Below are 17,526 nucleotides of genomic sequence, written 5' to 3'. Positions count from 1 at the left end.
AGGTGCAGCGAGACCTGGCTGTGCTTGTACATCAGTCTCTGAAAGTAAGCATGCAGGCAGTGAAGAAAGCCAATGGTATGTTTGCCCATTGCAGGAGGATTTGAGTTTAGGAGCAAGGAGGTTTTACTGCAGTTGTACAGGGCCCTGATGAGACTGCACCTGGAGCATTGTGTGCAATTTTGGTCTCCTAATTTGTGAAGGACATTATTGCTATTGAGGGATTGCAGCGTAGATTCACCAGGTTAATTCCCGGAATGGAGGGACTGATGTGTGATGAAAGAATGTGGCGACTGGGCTTGTATTCGCTGGAATTTAGAAGGATGAGGGGATCTTATAGAAACATATAAAATCCTTTGAGGATTGGACAGGGTAGATGCAGGAAAAATGTTCCCGATGTTGGGGGAGTCCAGAACCAGGGGGTCACAGTTTAAGAATAAGGGGAATGCCATTTAGGACTGCGATGAGAAAATCTTTTTCACCCAGAGAGTTGTGAGTCTGTGGAATTCTCTGCCACAGAAGGCAGTGGAGGCCAATTCACAGAGAGAATTGGATTTAGCTCTTAGGGCTAACGGAATCAAGGGATATGGGGAAAAACCGGGACGGGTAACTCATTTTGGATGATCAGCCATGATCAAATTGAATGGCGGTGCTGGCGGGATGGACCGAATGGCCTACTCCTGCACCTATTTTCTAAGTTTCTTAGACTGTGGCAACCTTCAAGAGTCAATAGTATTTTATTGTCATGTGTCCCAGATAGACCAATGAAATCCTTACTTGCTGCAGCACACCAGAATATGTAAAAATAGTACCCTCTTTTAATCTAATGCACTTTATTCTCCCCATATGCTGCCAGCACCACTTCACTCACTTACACAGTGTAGGTGATTAACAATGACCAATTAGCCTACCAATCCACCTCTCTTCAACCTAGTGGAGAACCGGGATAGCTGGAGAAAAAAACCCACATGGTTACAGGGAGAATGTGCAAACTCCACAGAAAACCACTGGAGCTATGTACCTGGATTGCTGGAGTTGTGAGGCGGCCGTTCTATTTAGCTGTCTTGCTGCCTTTACAACACAGAGGAAAAGGGCGCCTTTGTGCTGTGATGGAGACAGGATACCTCATTTTAGGCCCTCCCTTCTACATTCCAGATTTACACACTTTTGCCTGTTTGCCCAAATTTAACTTGCTGATAAACAAATTGATTGATTTATTTTGCTTGTAACATTGGCATCTTCAATCCAATTTCCTCAATTCTTCTTTGCTTCACTGAATTTTTTCTGTATTTGAATTTTTTTGTAACCAGCAAATTTTTAAAAATAACCTTCTGTAGCAAAATAATAATCTATCTGCCTATGATTCATTTCAAGCAAATACCGTTATTTGAGTTTTTGATATTTAATATTTGTAAGCTCAAAAAATTATTTCATATTAAACAATGAATAATAACTTTTTGCAATTTATATTCATTTCCAATTCTTTTGTCCTTTTTTGTGCCTTTTTGATCCTGTGTGATTCAAATGGCTTTACTTTGTTTTTCATAACCTTCTTCTTTGAAAAAGTTCAATTTAGACCATTGCAAACATAATTCCACAAAAATCAAATTGCTTGGGTAGACCAGATTCATCTGAGTTAACTGGACAATTCATTCCCTTTGCTGCAGGAAAGTAATTTGCATGTGACCCATTTAAATGAGCCTGCATGTCATTAACGTGTATTTTGTTAATTGCAAAGGCGATGCTATTAGTCACTAATTTAATACATTGGAGCAATTCACACAGTATCCAAATGAAATGCACCAAGTTTTTAAATAACACGAATGCACTTTCAGTCACATTGTTGTCCAAGTTCAATCCCCTTTCAATTACATTGGAATGCAAGACAAAATTACTAACGACTATCACATACATCTAATCAGATATAGAGTCATAGTCATACAGTGCAGAAACTGGCCCTTTGGCCCAACTCACCCATGCCAACCAACATGTCCCATCTACACTCGCCCCACTTGCCTGCGTTTGGCTCATATCCCTCTAAACCGATCATATCCATGTACCTATCTAAAAGCTTTGTAAATGTTGCAATAGTACCAATCAATATGGGATTGGAAAGGGGAGTTAAAAATGTTAGCAACCAGATGATCCAGTAGGCCTTGGCTGGCCAAGTGCGAGTGTTTGGTGAAACGGGTGCAAATAACCTTTAGGAAATATGCCATTCTTTACCTAGTCTGGCAGATAGGTGACTCCAAAATCTGCAGCAATATGGTTCACTTTTAACTGCTCTCTGATTTGGCCCAACATCCACTCATTTGTCACATAGCTGCTACATTAAAACAGGAGAAGAGTAAAACTAGACTGACCATCAACCTGGATAGTAATTAGACACTGCAAAATTGCACATATTGCAGTGACCCTTGCAATTTATTGTGTGACAATCATGCTAAATGGGATGGACTCATAATTGAACTGGCTGCTTGAATCTGAACATCTGTGCGGTCGCTGTTAACTAGCCACAGCAGCAGAAATGTACATCATTTCAATCTGTAAATTCCTGAGCATAGTTCCCTCACTGTATCATTACAATCAAGACAGGGGTCAACCTGATTTAATGAGTGAATGCCTGGTGCAGCATCCTGTACACCTAACAATGATGAAAATGCAGCACAGGACTATTATCAGGCACAGCATGCAACAAACAGGAGGAAGCGATCTCGCAATCAACAAGATCAGAGTTCTGCAGTTCTACCTCATCTGAATGTGAATGAGAGTGCACGTTTAAGCAGCTAACAGAAAGAGGATATCCTCAGCAGAGGTAGGTCCCAGCATGCGAATGCACAAAATAAGGATGCGGTATTACTAATTGCGTTGAGTTGATCTATCTCAGCTTCCCCTCGAGGTCCCACCATAGGAGAAATTAGTCTTTAGAAAAAATGCATTACTTCATGTTATATCAAGAAACAACTGAGAGCATGGGATACAGCAATGTCTATAAGACCTGTCAACACCATGATTGCACTACTGACAATGTGGAAAATTGCCTAATTTTGTCCTAAAGGAAACAGGGCAAAGACATACTGACTCATTACTGTCCAATCAATCTAGTCTCAATTATCAGCCAAGTAACAGAATGTATCAACCGACCGATAACCTGTTTATTAATACCAATTTAATGTTTTCCAAGGACTACTCAGGTTTGTACCTCACCAAAGCCTGTTTCAAGCATGGATCTCAGAGTTGAATTCCATGGGTGTGGTGAGAGTTCCTGCCCTTAACTTCAAGGCAACATTTCATCAATGAGTGTGGGGAAAACTGGTCAATTTATGTTGATGGCAAACACAAAAACACCATGCATAAAGTCAAATGGTTGTGGTTGTGGTTGTTGCAGATTAGGCATTTCAACCCCAGGATACCACTGCAGGAGTTCCTCAGGAGTGTTCTACACTTAACCATTTGCAGGTGCTTTATCAGTATTGTTTTTTTCCATCAAAAGGTCTTAAATGGGAATGTTTGCTGATGATTACACAATAGTCAGTCCAATTCTGAATGTCTCAGCAAATGAAGTAATCTACACCTGGTAGACAAAAAATGCTGGAGAAACTCAACGGGTGAGGCAGCATCTATTGAGAGAAGGAATAGGCAACGTTTTGGGTCGAGACCTTTCTTCAGTCTGAAGAAGGGTCTCGACCTGAAACGTCGCCTATTCCTTCTCTCCATAGTTGCTGCCTCACTCGCTGAGTTTCTCCAGCATTTTTTGTTTACCTTCAATTTTTCCAGCATCTGCAGTTCTTTCTCAAACATTTAATCTATACCTGTGTGCAGATTGATCTGGACAATATTCAGGCCTGGGCTATAATGAGTGAGGGATATTTGTGCCATTAAAGTGCCAGGCACTTTAATCTCTAGCAAAGGTGGTGCTAACCACATAGCATTGAAATTCAGTAGCATTACCATTGTTGAGTCCTCCTCCGTCAATATTCTGGGTGTCTCCTTGAATGGGAAACTCAACCAAACCAGTTACATCTGATAAATAAAACACATCGTCCTGATAAATAAAAGTCAAAGGTTAAGAAACCTGCAACGGTTAATTCACGTCCTGATATCCAAAATCTACAAAGGTACAAGCAAATTAAATATTCACACCTGCATTCAATGTGATGTGATGGAATAGTTCGACTGCTTGCCTCTGAAAACACTGATAACACTCAAGAGTTCAACAACATTCACTATAAAATGCATTTCATTATTACCCCCATCCACCGGATCATTAATGTGGTCCTGGGGTGTACCATCTACAAATTGAACCACATTTACACTTACTTTAAGAAAGCCTTCTGAACCCCTGTCTTCCACCAAGAAAATTCCAGGCAGCTGTGTATGAGAACACTGCCATCCCTTCCACATCGTACATTTTCCTAACTGAGATGTTTCTCACAGTTCCTTTATTTTTCATGAATCCACAGATAAGTTTGAGAATACTCCCACAACCAGCACTGTTCGACAATAGACAATAGACAATAGGTGCAAGAGTAGGCCATTCGGCCCTTCAAGCCAGCACCGCCATTCAATGTGATCATGGTTGATCATCCACAATCAGTACCCTGTTCCTGCCTTCTCCCCATATCCCGTGACTCCGCTATCTTCAAGAGTCCTATCTAGCTCAGCTGCGTGTTGGAACACTCAGCAGAAGGATTCCACAGTTTCAGAAAGGTATTCATAGAAACATAGAAAATAGGTGCAGGAGTAGGCCATTCTTATCCTTCCCTCTTATCCTTATTCCCATCAACATATTCTGAAGGGCAACTAACGATGGGCAGCAAATGCTCAACTTTTCAATAATAACCATATCCCAAGAAATGAATAAATAAAATGTATTTGAACTGCCAAAACAAATGCCGTTATGTTTTGATAAGAAGGATCCCAGCCCAAAACTCTGCCTGTCCATTTTCTCCAGAGATGCTGCCTGACCCGCTGAGTTACTTCAGTACTTTGTGTTTTGCGTATTGAATTAAATACCTTTATTTTCTTCACCTATTTTTATTTTAAATTGTAAAGATTTTTGAGAATAGTAATTTATCCCAAAATATTTCACCAAAGACGTGGTTGCGCCAGAACCTGTTCTCTTGTTCTCATTTCATAGCCACATTTGTAAAAGAGTCATTAGATAGTGAGAACACCAAGTCTGATTAATTTAAAAAAAAGCTGAAACCTGGAGATATTGGTAATCTGAAATAAAAACAGAAAATACTGGAAATAATCAGTAGGTCAGACACACCTGTGGAGAGAGAAACAGAGGTAATGTTTCAGCTGAATGATTTTCCGTCTTATCAATTTTTCACCTTTTGACAGAAGATTACAGGTTACTTTATGATCCTCGGTAATAAAGATCAGCCACCTTAGGTTGAATTGGAATAAGTCTTCAAAGTCTTAATCGACCCACAGAGAGTCAGGATTTCCACCCATTGTGTTTCACGATTCCAGTGTCAAGTTTACGTTTCAGATAACTTCAGAATCACCTTCTCCAACGTGCACCTCGTCTAAATCTAAAAGGAGACAAAGTGCTGGAGTGACACAGCAGTTCAGGCAGCATCTCTGGAGAATATGTAGAGATGACATTTTGGGTCAAGACCTTTCTTCAGACTCGAAATGTCACCCATCCATGTTCTTCAGAGATGCTACCTGACCTGCTGGGTTACTGCAACAATCTGTGTCCTTTTGTGTTTTGACCAGCATTTGCAGATCTTTGTTTCTTCATCTAAACATACCTTTGTTATTCACTACAATGTTTCATTTTAGCCCATCATCACTTTTATCAATAAATCTTTCTCCTTGCTTTCTCTGCAATTTAAAGTTTGTTTTAGCACTAACTTTTTCCAGTTTTAATGAAAGGTTACTGACCTGAAATATTAACTCTGTTTTTTCTTCACCACAGCTGTTGGTTGATCTGTTGAATATCTCCATTATTTTCTGAGTTTTATATTGATGTTTTTTTCCCTTGAATATACTTTGTTTCTGCAATTCTTTCCTGCTTTCCAAATCCTTTTATAATCAGTAACTTTCAATTCAGTGAGTAAGACCTAATCAGCTCAATTATTTTTGCTGTCGGTACAATATTTTACAATGTTCCAACAATAACGTATTCAAGATTGACCCAAAGGATATCTTTCTTTCAGATGTAATTGAAATAATCTTCTATTGTCTGATTTATAGCATTGCTTATAGTTATAATTAATCATCATTCCAAATAGAACTATTCATTATACAAATCCCTAGGTCATTAATTGAACTATGAAAGTGGAATAATAAGCATTTGAATTTGTTTTCAGTTCAGCATTTAATATTGGTTGAATTAGAGGAAATTTAAAAAGCAATCAATTCCAAAAAGGGCAAATGTAATGTGCTGAAACTTTATAAATATTTGTGGCGGTGTTGTGGCTAAAATTCAGTTGAATCATATTTATTAAACTCTCCTTTATTGGCATTCTGCTTCTTGGTTATAGTTTGGTGGCATGAGTCTGCCATCCAAAACCGGCATCTGTGATCACCCTATGCCTGAACCTACATGATGTGGATGTGGAGATCCCTAGGCCAGTAATGGGGCCTTGAACAATGGCAGTACCTTGGACAAAGCAATAGAAAGCCTCTGGTTCCCAGACTCCACATTTCACACCTGGTCTTGATTTAGCCTGATGCTGTCCTTATTTGCTTTCCCATCTTTGATAAGTTCCAGCCTAAACAAAATTCAGCTACTCATGTTCTGGTCGACACTGACTTGTGGTCCTCCATCATTTCCGTCCTTGCAGGCAAACCTTGCCTCTTTGACCCTGATGCATTCAGTTTATAACCTGTTATGATGTTTAAATCATTTATATTGTCACTTCACCATTGCATGGTTCTTTTTATCCCCACATCTCCTTTTAGTAATCTGGTTTTATGTGCTGAAATAAATTGGTATTTTTCCGACTGGCAATCGTAAACAAATGGCGTGCTGCAGCAATCAGTGCAGGGGCTTCAAATACTTATAATCCATATTAATGATTTAGTAAAGAGACTGAGTGTACTGTAGATGAATCTGTTGATGATACAAAAATAAGTAGGTTAGCAAATTGTGAGCAGCAAATAAAGAGACTCTAAAGGGATGCAGAGAGATTAAGAGAGTGAGGAAAAATTTGGCAGTCAAAGGATAATGTGCTGTGATATGATATGATATAAAAAATGAAAATGCTGAAAACACTCAGCAGACCACATCTGCGTGAAGAGAAACAGATATGACATTTCAGGTCAAGACCTTTCATCAGAACTGAACAGTATTTGATTGAAAATATTAACCTTGTTTCTCTACCCCTAGACCCATCGAGCATTTCCAGCAAGTTCTGTTTCTAATTTTAGATTTACAGTATAACCTGTTGTTTTGGTTGATTTTCACAATAAAGTGAGCTTATCCACTTTAGGAGGAAGAACAAAAAAATAAATTATTATTTAAATGGAATGAAGACTACCAAATATTACACTAAATCAGGAGATCCAATTAGATGGAACACACATACACAAATTAACATTCGGGAAACTTAATGGAATGTTGATCTTTAGCAGAAGAAGTATGCAGTGTAAAAATAGTTTTGATGCTACATTATAGATAATTATACAGAGCTAGTCAGGAGTAGGAAGAGGAACAACTTTGTGAATGCTTGGACTTGGTAGACTGGGTGATGTTCAAGAACTCGGCAGCGCAGCTGTAGAGTTGCTGCCTTACAGCGCCAGAGACCCGGGTTTGATCCTGACCATCTGCTTGTTGACTTCATTAGAGGGAAGATGGTGGAGAGAGATAACAGCCTCAAGTTATTGAGTAATGATGTTGAGTAACATCTCTGAATCTATCCGGATTAGTACATTGATGCAATCGTACAGAAAGGTAAATCAGTTCCTCTACTCCCTCAAAAGTTTTGCTGAATACTCTATCTATAGGTGCACGATGGAGAGCATACTGACCTACTATAAGATTTTAAGTGTTTTGAAGGAAACGGATGTGAGAAGAAAATATTTTGAGAAATTTAGATTTAGTTTTTTACTAGGGAGGGAATTGGTCCAGATTGTGGAAGAAGTTCATGCTTGACCAGAAATTCAGAACACACGGCATTGTTGTGGCATGTGTTACACTTCATTTTTGATTGAAGTAAAGGGCCTGTCCCACTTAGGCGATTTTTTAGGCGACTGCCAGCGACAGTCACAATCGTAGCGGGACGCCGAAATGGACCCACCCTACGACAATGTCTATGACAAGCTACAACCTAGTCGACGTCAAGCCAGGAAATGTTGGATCTTTCTCTTTCCCTCGTACCATTTTCTGACTGCACCAGAGGTAAACTTTAATTATTATCATCATCTGAACGAAGGGTTTCCATGTTACAGCTCATGATTTTTCAATCAGACTGGGCAGATTATTCATCCATGTTCAGTAAAGCAATACAAAGCAGAACTCTGCTATGTTTTTCCTTTGTGGGAAATAAAATTTAAAAACATTCTTCCGATCACGTCTAATATTATGGCTATGAATAAAACTTTCCGTGACAAAATCTTAATGCTCTGCCTTCCATTGTGTGAATGGTTTACTTTTCAGAAACTTGAATTATGGGTAAGGTTTGAGAAAAAAATAATTTGAAGCTTTGAGAATAGGAAGTAGAAATCACAAGGCAGGACCAGAGTGTTTTTGCAAAAAATGGGGTTTGTTGTTTGAATAAATGAAACCACCAGTCTGAAAGCATGCAGCAATGTCCTTTCCAAGCACCCACATCTATTATATATTGTAGTAATGGAGTTGTGTGTAACATTCCATTTACAAACAGGGATTTAAAAATTCAATGGAAAATCACATTGCAAAAATGTCAACATTTAACCGCAACAGATGTTGAAATAATCACAGTTTAGTTTGTCTGGAACAGAAACAGCTAGACAGGTACATGGATAGAACACTTTTGGAGGGATATGGGCCAAATGCGGGCAGGTGGGACTAGTGTACCTGGGACATGTTACCCGGCCTGGGCAAGTTGGGCCGAAGGGCCTGTTTCCATGCTGTATCACTCTTTGACTCTATGACTATTACTGTATTATAAAATTTAAAGCACAGATTGATGCAAATTTTGCAGTTGTACAAATGGAAATTAGTCTGAGCAGAACGTGGTTGGGCAATTGGCAGAGAAAACTGAAATTGGATGCAACCTGGGGCATAATTTGCATATGCTTAGGCAATTTCACAGATAGGGCAAGTAATTATAATCTACTGATTTATCTAAACAGAACGCACAAAACAAAATAGGGAGTAGCAGGACTTGATGAATATTTGAGGAGACATTTGATGAATGCTTGTTAAAACTTGTGAATAAAATTAATGGTTTAAGGCTAGGTGTACGAATGCTGATGAAATGACATAAAGGGACTGATACTATATGGTTATGAGGAATTAGTGGCAACAATAAAAAGTAATGAGTCAGATAGAACAGAATAGTAGGAAATGGAGATTATCGGGGAAAGGGTGTGAGATGTGGAGATGGGGTGGTATTGGAGCAGTGGTGGTCATGGCATGCTGCAATTAACATGTTTGGGTACATGATATGCTAGTATGTTCCAAAGGTGATCGTGAAGACAAGCCTACAATGTAGGTCGCTGAGCCTAACATCAGTGGTAGGGAAGCTATTGGAGAGAATTATTTGGGATAGGATTTACCTGTATTTGGAAGGGAATGGGCTGATGAATGACATTCAGCATTGTTTTGTCTGTGGTAGGTCATGTCTTATGAACGTGACTGAGAAGTTTGAGGAGGTGACGTAGGTGATCAATTAGGATAGGGTAGTGAATGTTGTCTACGTGGATTTTAGTAAGGCATTTGATAAACTCCCTTGTGGTGGGCTGTTCTAGAAGATTAAGATGCATGGGATCCAGATTAACCTGGTTGTTTGGATTCAGAACTGGCTTCCTCATAGAAGACAGAAGGTTGTGGAGGAAGGGTGTTATTCTGGCTGGAGGTCTCTGACCAGCAGAGTTTGGTTGGGACTGCTGCTGTGTGTGATACATATAAATGTCTTGGATGTAAATGTAGATGGGTTGGTTAGTAAGTTTGCAGATGACACCACAATTGATGCAGTTGTAGACAGCGAGGAAGGCAGTCTAAGAATACAGTGGGATATAGATCAGTTCCAGAAATGGTTGGAGAAATGGCAGATAAAGTTTAACGTGAGCAAGTGTAAGGTGTTGTACTTTGGGACGTTGAATGTAAGGGGAAGACCCTAAACAGCATTGATGTGCAGAGGGATCTTGCGATCCATGTTCATAGTTCCCTGAAAGTGGCAACACAAGTAGATAGAGTGGTAAAGATTGCGTATGGTATGTCTATCTTCACCAGTCAAGGCATTGAGTACAAGAATCAGGAAGTCATATTGCAGCTTTATGAACTTTGGTTAGGCTGTATTTGGAGTATTGTGAGCAGTTCTGGTCATCACATTACAGGAATGATGTGAAGGTTTATAGAATGTCACCTGGATTACAGGGTATTGACCATAAGGAGAGTTTGGACAAATTGGATTGTTTTCCCTGTAATGTCAGAAGCTGAAGTGAGACATGATAGAGGTATGTAAATTTTAGAGAGCCATCCATAGGGTAGACAGCCAGTACCCTTTGCCCATGGTGTAAAGACTAGAAGCCTTTGAGAGGGCTTCTCCAGTGAGAGGGACAAAATTTAAAGGAGATATGTAGGTTAAATTTTTCTTATACAGAATTGTGGGTGTCTGAAACATGCTGCCGGGGTGAAGGTGGAAGCAGATACTATAGTGGAATTTAGATACTATAGTGGCTTTTAGATATGGGATCTGCAGGGTATGGAGGGATATGGGATCATGTTCAGGCACTGGTGGTTAATTTAACTTGACATCTTGTTTGGCATGGACATTGTGGACTGAAAAGCCGGTTCCACTGCTGTAATATTCTATGTTTTATGCTACAACATTCTTCTACATTTTTTCTCAAGCATCTTCTGTTCCTTCCACCACTCTAAATCCCAAATCTTCTTCATATCCCTACCTAGATACAGCACTTAACTCCATGTCACATTCCATAACTCATGGCTTGCTTCTGAAGCATGTAATTTTACTCAGTATAGCTCCTACTATTAATACTGGACATTTCTTTCCGATGCTTGTGCTTATTTTAAATTCTAGTTATCGTATCTGCTTGGACCATAATTTTTGAGTTATATTCTGATTTTATTCCGTTTTTTAATCTGCTTCTAATGTAGTGCTCTTACTTCTAGTTTTTTTTTTGTATTTTCTTCAGACAACTGCATCAACTGTTTTTGTCTATTACTCTCCTTTGAAAGAAAACAAACACTTGCTAATGTTTCTGTTTTTAATGCAACTCTTCCCAAATGTGCTCTTATGCCTGGCATTTATATTTTTAAGTCCTGCCGCTGATCTTACTCATTTTATTTTACTCATAAGACTGGTATTTATCCCTTTTTTATTATCCACCCACAACTTCTAAATATAGGTTTGTTGTTTCCTTTTAACTTTAACATCAACAGTTTCACTCTCTATTTTCGGTGTCATCCAGGATATTTGAGAGTTTTAGTACTCCTATCTAATTAATTTTTTTTAAACATTCACATGCTTGTATTTTTAACTTCAGTCTATGCAATTTCTTTTATGCCTTGGTCCCAGTGCTACTCTCCTTTTTAGAATTGCTTCCATTCTGGAGTTTGAATTTATTTTTTCCAGTCCGATAGCAAGTACTAATTTACAAATGGATACTATTTCTTTCAGTTTTGCTCCAAATTTTCTGTCTTTTAAAAAAACCAAATTAAATCATAATTTCTCAAATGCTTCTAAAATTGAATGTTTTTCAGCTTTCATATTATTTCATTCACAAATGTTTTGATAATGGCCACTGTAGATTGAGCAAAAAAAAGGGCTGGAAGAACACAGCGGGTTAGGCAGCATCTGTGGAGGAAATGGACAGATGACATTGGGACCATTCTTCATTCTGTTTGGAGTAGGGCAGAAAAAGCTGGAAAAGAGAGTTGGGGGAAGGGCAAAGCTTGGTAAGTGATAGGTGGATCCAGGTAAAGGTTAAGTGATTGTCAGGTGGGTGAGGTTAAGTGTGAAAGGCTACATGGGGAAAGGAGACCAAAGAGTGTCAGATGAGAAAAGAAGAGGAGGAATGTAATGTAAAGCTGGAAGGATGGATATGTGTACAAGGGGAAAGGGGGAAGGGGGAGGAAATGTGGGACAGGGGGAATTGAAGATGAGGGTACGGAAGGGAAAGGATCAGGATGACTGGGATGGTGGGAGAAATGAGTGTGCAATGGGGTAGGGGAGGCAGGGGAAAGAGAGCAGGTATGGTATTACTTGAGATTGGAGAATTAAGATCAGTCTGAAGAAAGGTCTCGACCCGAAACATCACCATTCCTTCTCTCCAGAGATGCTGCCTCTCCCTCTGTTACTCCAGCATTTTGTGTCTATCTTCAGTGTTCACACCATTGGGTTGTAAACGACTCAAGCGGAATGTGAGGTGCTGTCCTTCCAGTTTACATTTGGCCTCACTCTGGCAATGGAGGAGGCCAAGGACAGAAAGATTGGTATGGGAATGGGAAGGAGATTTAAAATGATTAGTAATGAGAGCTCCTGCAGAACTTGGGAACAGAGCACGTATACAGCAACACAGTTACCTCATCTATGCTGGGTCGCGCTGAGGTAACGGAGGCCAAACCAGGAGCATCGAAATGCAGTAGATGCGGTTGAAAGAGTTGCACGTCACCCTCTTTCTCACTTGAAAGGGATGTCGGGTCCCTGGATGGAGGAGAGGGAGGAGGTGTAGGTGCAGGTGTTGCATCTCCTGCTCTTCCAGAGGAAAGTGCCTGGCAAAGGGGTGGATTGGATAGGTAGGGATGAGTGAAGCAAGGACTGGTCGTGGGATCACGTTCACTGTGGCAAAACTGTTGGAGAGAAACGTGTTGGATGCAGAGGCTGGTGGAGCCGGTGAAGCTGAGGTCCAGGGGGACTTTATTTCGATAAGTAAATGCAAGTCAGATATTTGCACGAAAATGCATGCTGAAGTGTTAATGATAGCTGCAAAGGATGCAAAATAAATACTAATTTTGAAGGCAACCAGATTTTACAGAAAGAACCATACATTTTGGTTAACAGATTTATTAACTTATGAGGTGTTTATGTGGCTTGAAACCAGTCACTAAAGGGCAAACATATCCATGGACCATGACATCCCATAAGACAGACAAAGCTTTTAAAATTCCACAAATGCCACAGGATTGTCAGAAATCGATTACCAACCTCAAATGGGTGGTGAAAAGGAAAAAGGAATATAATGAAGAAAAATACAAAACACATCAAAGAAGCCCTGAGGTGCTCAAAAAAAACCAGTAACTTAGTTTTAGTGCATGATTGCCAAGCAATTCCATCTATCCCATGAAGGAGAAATTATGTCCTTAGAGTTTTAACCGTTTAATAAGTGAAAAACTATAGTTTTGATGAATTTGCTTACATAGTATTAGCAGCAAAGATGTAACATTTATAATAACTATTTTAATCAACATTCTACTTTATTTGCATTGATAAGTTAGATAAAAGAGATATTGTGACCACAATCCTTGAGTTGGAAATGTATCACTGTTCCTTTATCATCACTGAATCAAAATCGGAGATTTGTTTACTCAACTGTAACTGCAGTATGCAAGGCAATGGTTTGAACCACAGCAATTAGGTTGGCGAAAAAAATGTGTAGCCTACGTCTTATTTTGGAATTTCAAATAGTTTGAACAGCAAAAGTAATTCTTTGCCATGTTGAAGTTTGTGACATTGAGAATGAAGGAAGACTTGCATTTATAGAACACCTTCTAACAATTCATGGTATCCTAATATCATGTAACATTACTTGTGTTAATGAAGTTAACAACACACAGAAATTGTCATGCACAAGTTTCTACAAATGCCAAAGAAATAATGAACATTATTTTTTTGGTAAATACTGTAACAGTTGCAGTTCAGCAGTTGAATATTTTGCAAAATCACCAGTTATATTTTCCCTCTTTTATTGAAAGTGTTGCTAGGAGTCTTTTGCATTTATGTGAGAGAGTAGATTGCCCCGTATCAATCAAAACGCTGCACTTTCAACAGTGTGGCATTTTTGTCATTGCATTGGAGTAATTATATTCTGTAATTACATTTGAGTTTTTGAGTTGGGCAAATCACTCTCAGAGGAGGACATTGAAGTGATATCAAGGTCATTGTCAAGGACAATGGTCAGTGGTACCGAGGAACCATTTTGAAGGACAGACCAACTGGCTAAGGTACTCTCCAAATGAATATGAACAATGTTCTGACCAGTCTGATGAAGGGTTTCGACCCAAAACGTTGCCTATTTCCTTCGCTCCATAGATGCTGCCTCACCCGCTGAGTTTCTCCAGCATTTTTGTCTACCTTCGATTTTCCAGCATCTGCAGTTCCTCATAAACAATGTTCTGGCTTCAATTGGCATAAAACCTTTAATCTGCCCCCCAACCCCACTCTCACCACCCATTTCTGCTATCCCACCATTTGGTCTCTCTTGGATCTTTTCTAGAAGGTAACCTATGAACTCAAGGGTCTGTAACAACATATAAGTTACATGCAAAATGGGGTACTTTAGTCTAGAAAACACCATCTGCCATCTTGGAGCCTGATGGCAAAATAATTTCCTGAATAAATGTATTATTAAAGTGACTGCTCGATACAATCTAGATCTGTACTCAAGGGTCCTATTGCTTATTAGGCATTTATAGTAGACTGTGACAAATATTATTTTCAACCTCCGTATAAGATCCTTGGCAGTTGTCAAAGGATTGTACCAGCTGGTGCTGTCTAGTTTTGCCATGCCAGAGTTTGTGGGGAAATTGTGCGGAAATCTTATTTCTGTTGACCTCTACATTCCTATGCCACAACACAAATGTCTTAGACATTATTCTAAAAAAAGGCTGACAGCTTATTGTCAAATAAAGGAGCTTGGTGATTGGAGAATTCTCTATTGCTTTTACCCCCATCTATCAGACAAACAGGTACTGCATTACTTTTGACCGCTCGAGTCAATATTAACGTAAGAAAATTCTTATCTTGCATGACAAATTAGTTCCAACCTCTAGACCTCAGTGAGATTCTAAAATAGACCTTGTCAAGTTCAGTGAATTGGGAACTCCCAGCATTAGGAATTCTCAGATACAGTCATTCCCTTTGCTCCACAGCTCTGTGTGTTACTGTCTTGGTAAGTGATGGGATAACACAGAATGGTAACTCCCAGTATAAGCTAAGACTATCAGTATCAGGGTCCCAGGCATCTCATCAGACATCTGCCAGAGTTTATTAGGAATCGGTTGAAATTGCCAAGTAAATGTTGTCCCCCCCCCTCCTTTGGTATTTTGAATCAATTAGTTATTTTTAATATTATGTGAACATGTTTGAAGGTTTGCATTGTTCCTCTGGGGTTGCCGCTGCTAGTCAACCAATGATGATTGGTAGAATCCTTAGCCTGCTACACGCAGATACCTCAATGTACTAAATCAGGGGTATTATTTTTAGATCAGACTTATAACACAGGACTACATTTGAATGCTCTTATGTACAAATGGAAGACATAATGATGTTATTTGGAATTCTTCCAAGACTCCTGCCCCAAATGTGCTGTCTGATTATTCATTTAGTTTTACCCTTACCAAGAGAAAGTTGCTTTCACATTTGCCTACAAATGATCAATTTACTTTAAAATAAGCATGCTTATTGGAAAACGTTTAGGATTTACTAGACTTGAATAAATTCTAAAATTAAACAAATTATTTTCCCTCTTCATCAGTAGTCATAACACTCATTGTACTGAGGATAAATCTACACATTATATTTTAAAGAGTGAATTTTTCTTCTTCAAATAAATGTTTTTCTCACGCCATATTTCACATGATTGTGGTAACTTGAGTTTCTTGTTCATTCATCCTTTGGGGTATAACTGCCATACATTCTGGCATGTTCAGTTAACTACATGCCATTTTTTGTCCTATGAATCCGAATAATATATTTATGTGAATGCTTTCCTTACACATCGACGTACATCAATAACCTTCCTTCCACTCTAAGTAAGAAATGGTGTTATATGCCATGACTCTATCGTGTTCAGATTTATTTTCAGTTCTTCATTTAATCAGGAGGTTATATCCATATTCGGCAAGATCTGAACATGATCGAGGTTTGGGATGATGAATAGCAAGTGCCTAGTATATCACAGGTATTGACTCCCCTCTTCACCCAATTGAAGGGATCTTTAGAATTTATTGCCTCAAGAAGGCAGCGAATATCATCAAATACCACCCTGGCTATGTTCTTGTCACACTACTACCCTCCGGTCAGTAGTACAGGAGTTTGAGGTCCTTATCCCCAGGTTCAAGAACAGCTTCTTCCCATCAGGCTTATCAAACACAGTGCATAATTGAAACCACAATCCCTACTAATGAAGCTGTATCGGCTGCACTATGTACTTTGGGGGCACTTTTATCGTCCGGTTATCTGGTATAATTGATAATTTATTGTATATTTATTTATTATGTTGAATTAATGTGCCAGTCAAACTGCAGAAAGTAAGAATTCCATTATTTTGGCCTGGTATATATCACAATTAAACACACTTGACTCTTGATTATTGAAGTACTCTTTGTGTGGCTAAAATATTTCCAACCAAGTAAACATCACAACCGCTCATTTAATTGAATAGCATGTGCACAGCTGGCTTCTTTAATATTAATCTTCCATTGGGCATAGGGTTTCCACTGAATTTGGCAAGGCTTATTTCTGGCCTCAGAAATTAGCACAGTTCCTTGGGTATGACGAGAGTATTTTGCACTGTTGGGACTGATGGGGGAATCAATAGATTAGGATCCCAGACTTCCTTGAAGGCAGTCTGATGGACTCATGTCATTGCTATTGTAAAAGTGCATTATCTTAGCAATGCTACTGATTTTGGCCATGTCATAGAGCTAGTTACGTTATTATTCTTTTAGAATATCCCTAACCTATATCCAAAATGAAAGTGTGTGAAATTCAACTACAATTACTGCTCGTCTCCAATATTACCGAGAATTTTATGCAGAATACTCGATTATTGTGACAAGGTTTATGCCTCTACTGCAAATATTTTGAAATCATAAAAAATGAACCTGTCCACATTTTTAAAGCTCTTAATTAATATTCCAGCATTACAAATGTAAGTTCCAATTACCAAATTAATCCTATGTTTTTTTTTTGCAAATGCACATTTGACACAAGGCCTATTTCTGTACAGCAGTTGCTACAAATAGTGAATCTTGACTCCTTTATAAATCTTGAGAGTTTCATGCCTGGAATCAAAATGTGAGACCATGAAAATATATTTTTAATTGGGAACAGGCGATGAGTAAGAACTTTTCTTATTGACCCTGGGAGAAGAAATGTTTGGATTTTATGTTTTCTTAAT

At 38.9% G+C, this 17,526-nt stretch overlaps 1 protein-coding gene across 1 annotated transcript in view; it reads left to right on the top strand.

The window, feature by feature from the left end:
• LOC116979848 (peroxisome proliferator-activated receptor gamma coactivator 1-alpha-like) overlaps nucleotides 1-17,526 on the top strand; it is a 446,239-nt gene that overhangs the window by 104,714 nt on the left and 323,999 nt on the right. The window lies entirely within an intron of this gene.

This window comes from Amblyraja radiata, chromosome 1 (genome assembly GCF_010909765.2).
Source record: "Amblyraja radiata isolate CabotCenter1 chromosome 1, sAmbRad1.1.pri, whole genome shotgun sequence".
Lineage (NCBI taxonomy): Eukaryota > Metazoa > Chordata > Chondrichthyes > Rajiformes > Rajidae > Amblyraja > Amblyraja radiata.
The sequence above is the reverse complement of the archived record's forward strand: the minus strand, read 5'-3'. Positions and strand labels throughout refer to the sequence as shown.